Below are 6,494 nucleotides of genomic sequence, written 5' to 3'. Positions count from 1 at the left end.
ACAGGCCGCTAGGTGGCAGGCATGAGTCACAAAGAGGAGGAATGTTGGGCAAAATTGGCACTTTTTTTAGGATGGTGTGACTTCACGCTGCTTCTCTAAGACTTCCATTAGAAGGCTGCCAATCTTCACTATCCTTAGAATTTCAGAGGTGTGCAAACATAATAATGGCAGGATGATAAATGTTGGCCTTTGAAAACAGATTTCGTGCTATGCGGAGGTACGCAAGGTGAAATATGACATAAAAACAACCCTAAAACTAGAAAAAACTAAGTACATCCATGCATGAAAATCAACAGATGACTAAATAAAGCATGTTTACAAGAGAAGAGGGATATGAATGATATTGCTTTAAAACAGTGGCATAGCCACAGTGTAGTTCACACCTGTAGTTCAAACCTGCTGTGAAAAGTCTAATCACTGGCAAGCGGTTAAACACAAAATTCTTATCATGAATAAGCCACATTGACATTTGTCCAATGCCCTTCCTCCTCAGCCTCCCCTCTGCAGCGTGTTGGCATTTCACCCCTCCTCTGTGCCAATATGTCCTCCCCCTCACTCACCAACTCACTCTGTCTCTCTCCCTCTCTCTATCTCTCCCTCTGAAGCCAATCTGATTTGCCCCTGGGCTTCTGTCGGCAGAAAGAGGTGATAAACACCGCAACCATGACAACCGGTGAGCCAGACACACACGCCTGAGTTCCTGTATCCTAATGGCTTTATTTGGCATCCTCTCCTCACTTAATTCGTCGGGTCCACCCTTCACCTGAACTGATATTAAGCCACTCAGGGCAGAAGAAAGCAGTATCATTCCACCCCAGTTTAAGTTTGCACACCTTGGTCTTTTAAGATAAGCGGGCAGTATGTCCATCACCACGTTTGCTCAATATAAAATGGAATACGTGATGTGGAAAATAACAGCTCCATATATTAGTTTGTGATCTATAAATATTTTCTCAGTCTTGTTAAATTAATAGAAAAGTTGAGCATATTGATGGCAGGGATCTCGCTTGCTTAGACAGAATAATAAAGCGCCGAGCTGGCCTGTTAATAAGGGATTTTTACAATCATATCCAATCGATTGCTAAGCAGGCTCTTGCAAATGCGCACAAAATGATGTTTTCTTCATAGCTGCACTTGAGCAAGCACGGAGCCGTCGCTCTCAAAATTACATTTTGTTGGTAACAGCAAAGGAGAAGCAGCAGATTAGAACTGCATGAAAGAGCATTTACGTGATTCCAGACTTGAAAACTTTCTCAGTCAAAAAGCAGGATGGTATCATGATTGACTAGAGCTTTGCTTTAATGCCGACACGTGTGGGCTTTTCATGCCTGTGTGTTGTATTATTAAAGCTGCAGCTATCCCGGCCCTTCACAATTTCACATTTTTCCACCCGTGTGCCCCTCTCTAACTGAACCCAAATTGAAGTTCAGGCACCTCAGGCCTCCCCTGAAAAATGTGTCTGTGCGAAAATGCGATGTAGAACGCAGCCAGCTGAATCATTGTAGGTATTATGATTTTGTCCCCTTCGGTCAGCCACTGGCGGCAGCGGCAGTGAGAACTCTGTCTTTACCTTAAGACTCCAAGGGAGCAAGGTTCCCATGGCAACTGATTTAAAATCCTAATTAAAACAGGAGATTTGATTAATTAGCTCAACGTTGTGTGTGAATGATTTTGTGTGTGCATGCATATGTGTGTGTGTGTGTGTGTGTGTGTGTGTGTGCATGCGTGTGTGTGTGTGCTCTATATCTCTCTGTGACGTGTGTGTGGGAGTCTGCAAGTTCTTGTGAGTCGGTTTGTGTATTTGTGTGTAGCTACATTAAATGAGTAGGGGGTGTTGTACAGTATGTCTATATGTGTGTGTGTGTGTCTTTAGAAACATGGGAGCCTGTGGGTATGCTGTGAATCACTCTATGGTGTGTATGTGTTCATGTGAAAATCTATAGGTGTGTGTGTGTGTGTGTGTGTGTGTTTCATGTCTCCCGGGAGGCTTGTCCTTGCCTGCAGTACCAGTGTGTGAATCAGAGGTGAGTCCTCTGGAGTTGCCCTCTGCTTTAATCTGGAGCTAATGACAGAACCACCTGCTCTCCCATCCCGTCCCCTCCTCTCTTCCTCCTCCCCTCTCTCTTTCTCCTCTCTGACCCTCTATCTGTCCATCTATTTACTGGCTCTCTATCCTCTACTGTCCCCTCTCCCTTGCCCACACATCTTACCCAGCCATTGCTAACCCCCAAATTCCCATTGCTCATCGTCTACCTTTCACCCTCTCCAACAACCTCCCTCCCTCACTCCTTCCCCCCTTTCTCTCTCTCTACCCCTCACTTTGTACTCCTTCCCACCGTGTGCAGGGTGCCCTTGCCAGCGTCGCTGATTGCCTCATCCCACTGAATATTGAGAGACCGGGGGCAGTAGTGGGTCCCAATGAAACCAAAACATTTGTGAAGGGACGGAATAACAGTGTGGGAACAACGTCAAGCTTTAAGGAGATTTCCTGACCCATGGATTGCCAGGGGAAAGGAATGTGGTTTTACTTTTGTCAGTGTGTGTGTGCATGCTCTCATGTCTCTTTTAGTGCGTGTGCATTCATGCATGTGTGTATCCGTCCCGCCGGGTATCTTGTGAGCAACAGCATAATTGGAGAGAGAGCTACAAAACAGGATGACCTCTTCCTTCAGTGTGTCCACAGCGGAGGAGGAGAGCTGCAGCCAAGGAAGAAAACAATGGAGACATGGGAAAGGGAAATAAAGTCAAAGAAAGGATGACGCATGTAAGCCGTTGTGAATTGAGCAGAACCGAACAGAAGGAGAGGAGAAGAGAAGAGAAGAGAAGAGAGGAGAGGAGAGGAGAGGAGAGGAGAGGAGAGGAGAAGAGAAGAGAAGAGTAGAGAAGAGAAGAGAGGAGAAAATGGGAATGCAGCAGAATTGATCCTGCTGATCTGATGGGAATAGCTCAGGAGGGGTTAAGGAAATGCTTTGGAGAGTTGAGGAAGAAGGGAGGGGAACGAAACGGCACCAATCCCTATCCATTTCAGCACCGGACAGCTCCTCAGACAGCACTAGGCCATTATAAATAGATCCCCTACTTTAGTGGCCCACGTCAACACTCCACAAAAAAAAGTATTTAATGTGTTCGAAGAGAGCCCCCCACACACACCCCACCCTGCCTCAAGAGAACAGACATGCAGGTATCTGATGGTGCCTGATAACCATCTCTCCATGTTCCCCTCCCTTTGTTTTCTTAATTTAGGTAGCCTCTACGGTTCACCGACAACACACTGCTGTGAGGAAGGCAAATGTTGTTCTTCCCCCCCTCCTAGATTCTCCAGCACGGACACCGTTACTCTCTGAGGCTGTGCTGAGCTGCGTAGCATCAAACCCGGCATCATATTACTCCTGCTGCACGCTGAGATGAGACACGGAATCTAATGTCTCACCCCCAGGTCACATGCTTTGTCTTGTTGAATGTTATTTATACACTTCAGCCGTACCTCTGTGTGTGATATTTAAGCAAGTTGAACGTACGTGTTTGCCTGTAAGTAATCCTGCTGCTCAGGCGACTGTGCTCACATGCTCCGCGTCTCGCAGCCTGTTTCCATTGCAGGCGAGCATTAAGTAGCCTTGTGGGGAGGCCGTAATACAGCCTAATGCACCTGAGAGCCCTGAAATCTATAACCATCATCTACATCTTCCTGATATTACTGGAACCGTCTCTGTTACTGTTTCTGATAGGAATCTCCAGGGAGAGCTTTCCCCTCCAATGCTGCAAGGAGAGGTATGGGAGAGAGACACAGAGAGAGAGAGAGAGAGAGAGAGAGAGAGAGAGAGAGAGATGCACCTCTCCATTACCTCATGGTGATTCGCCTTAATGCACGTTGAAATCAATGTGAAATTGAACTGAAAATTGAACTTTCAGCTCAGTAATGTGGAAGACATGTTGTTATTAAATCTTTTCCTATAGCCATGCAACTAGCTGGCTGATATTTGAACGCTTTCTGAATGCCTGTTTTCTCCGGTGCTTCGGTTGTCCCGGACGGAGAGCCCGATTTCGGTCCGCTCTCCCTGGGGGGGGCGGCCGCAGGGGCCCGTGTATAGGTCGGTTGGCCGCTGATCGAGTGTTGTTGGAACAGAGACACACGTGGCATACTGCGATTAGCAGGCTGGCGTTTAAAGGCTCAACTCGGTGATATTGGTGAGCGGGGGTGGCGGTGGTGTGTGTGTGTGTGTGTGTGTGTGTATGGGGGGGGGCTATTTCTATTTGACCGACAGGTGTTTTAGTCGCGCGGCCTCGCAGACTTCCAGGCCTCCGCCGGAAATGACTCGCTTCTCCTTCTCACACCGCAGCTTCACCCGAACGATGCTGCCGCCGCTGCTGCAAGTGAGCGTGCGCGTCTACGTACGTGTGTGCGTGTGCGACGAAGCCAGCTGGCACGAGTCGCCATGGTAACGCACACAGGTTTCGCGAAATCCGTCGGCGCTTAAGGGCAAGGGGAGAGATGAATAAACTAATGAGATTATAAATTATTGTCGGTATAGCTGAACAGTCGGTGTGTGTGTGTGTGTGTGAGAGAGAGTGTGTGTACGTGTGTTTTACCAGACTGCACACGCGGGCAACGTGAGGGGAAAGTTTATGGGGGACATTGTCTGTGACTGCGTGTCTCCGGTAATCTGTTTATGAAGAAGACCCGAACTGACTTCTTTGCTGAGGAGGAGGAGGAGGAGGAGGAACCCACCCTGCGCGTAATGAGCCTAATATACTAACTAGCAGTTGCGTACCACCTTATTGCATGATTAATCCCGGCGCCTCTGTACCCCCTTCCTCCTCTTCTTCTTTCTTTCTTTCTTTCTTTCTTTCTTTCTTTCTTTCTTTCTTTCTTTCTTTCTTCCTTCCTTCCTTCCTTCCTTCCTCTCTTTCGTTCGTTCGTTCGTTCGTTCGTTCTTTCTTTCTTTCTTTCTTTCTTTCTTTCTTTCTTTCTTTCTTTCTTTCTTTCTTTCTTTCTTTCTTTCTTTCTTTCGTTCGTTCGTTCGTTCGTTCGTTCGTTCGTTCGTTCGTTCTTTCTTTCTTTCTTTCTTTCTTTCTTTCTTTCTTTCTTTCTTTCTTTCTATCTTTCTTCCTCCACCCTATCTGAACTATACCCTCTCCTGTTCCGTGATGAAGAGAGGACTCTCCACCATCACGCAGGCATCAACTCCGCGCATCGCCCGCCCGTCCAGCGCTCCAATGCCGCAGCTCCCACGGGCTGCACTGTGGAGAAGCGGACCTGCATCCTAAAGCCAATCGCTTTCTCTCTCTCTCTCTCTCTCTCTCTCTCGGTTTTTATCCTCCACCTCATTGCAGTCTTATCACGTCCCCCCCTCCCTTTGCTCCGCCCCCCCCTCCTGCCTCTCTCCCTCCCTCCCCGTTCGCTTCAGCCGCTACAGGAGAGGAGGGAGGGCGAGAGAGAGAGAGCGAGAACGAGAGAGCGAGAGAGCGAGAGAGAGAGAGAGAGAGAGAGAGAGAGAGAGAGAGAGAGAGAGAAGAGTGCGGCTGAATGTTGAACGACATGTCGACAGTCAGCCTCTAAAGTGTTTTCTCGGTCGTTCCCTAATTCTTTGGCGGCGAACTGAGTGAGTATTACCCGCATCCCCGCTCTGCTAAGCGTCGCCGTGTGTGTGGATCAGTGGAGCTGCCGAGGAGAGAGAAAGAGAGAGAGAGACAGACAGACAGACAATGGAGAATGCAATTGGATTGCGTTACTCTGCCAAGGATTTTCATACATAGCCTGGTAAACGTCTTAATAGGTTGTGTTAATGACTATAGGCTGTTTAATTGGTCATGCTTCCGTTCTGCCCGCTGCTGTCATTTGTGTGCTGTAATGTTTTGGGGGGCTAATTGATTTTTTCCGGAAGGCTGGGGGGCTATACAGGCTGATAGACCCTCATATATTTGATGTGTGATGCCGCCGCTTTGCCTGACAGTGCGGGTCTGTGTGCGTGTGTGTGCTGGGGAGCAGGAGGGGGGGCCGTGTAAAAGCCTGTGTGTGTGTGTGTGTGTGTGTGTGTGAGAGAGAGGCTCAGTTGAGACTCTTGACAGACGGAGAGGACGCAGAGAGGTAGACGCTGGCATTATGTGACATGAATAATACGGCGAAGAATAAGCGGTGACGGTCATCTGTGGTCGGCTTGCGTCAGTGTGTGCAGGTCCAAGAAAGAAAAAGAAGAGAGGAGAAAGTCAGGAGTTTGGAGAGAGAGAGAGAGAGAGAGAGAGAGAGAGAGAGGGAGAGACTCAGGGAGGAAAGGGAGGGAAGCCACACCTGTGTCAGGCCTGTCTTCAGTTCAAGGAAGATAGATAGATAGATAGATAGATAGATAGATAGATAGATAGATAGATAGATAGATAGATAGATAGATAAAAGGATTCCTTATTGCGATAATGATGCAGAGCTATGTGGGATGCTGACTAGAGTCCACTCGGCTGATTGGAGAAAAGGGGGTTGACCGTTGTTGAGTGTCTGTCTCTCA

The sequence above is a fragment of the Genypterus blacodes genome, unplaced genomic scaffold (genome assembly GCF_046128005.1).
Source record: "Genypterus blacodes isolate CSIRO-AG114 ecotype Tasmania unplaced genomic scaffold, CSIRO-AGI_Gbla_v1 ptg000073l_1, whole genome shotgun sequence".
Classification (NCBI taxonomy): Eukaryota; Metazoa; Chordata; class Actinopteri; order Ophidiiformes; family Ophidiidae; genus Genypterus; species Genypterus blacodes.
This window is presented reverse-complemented; position numbering follows the sequence as displayed.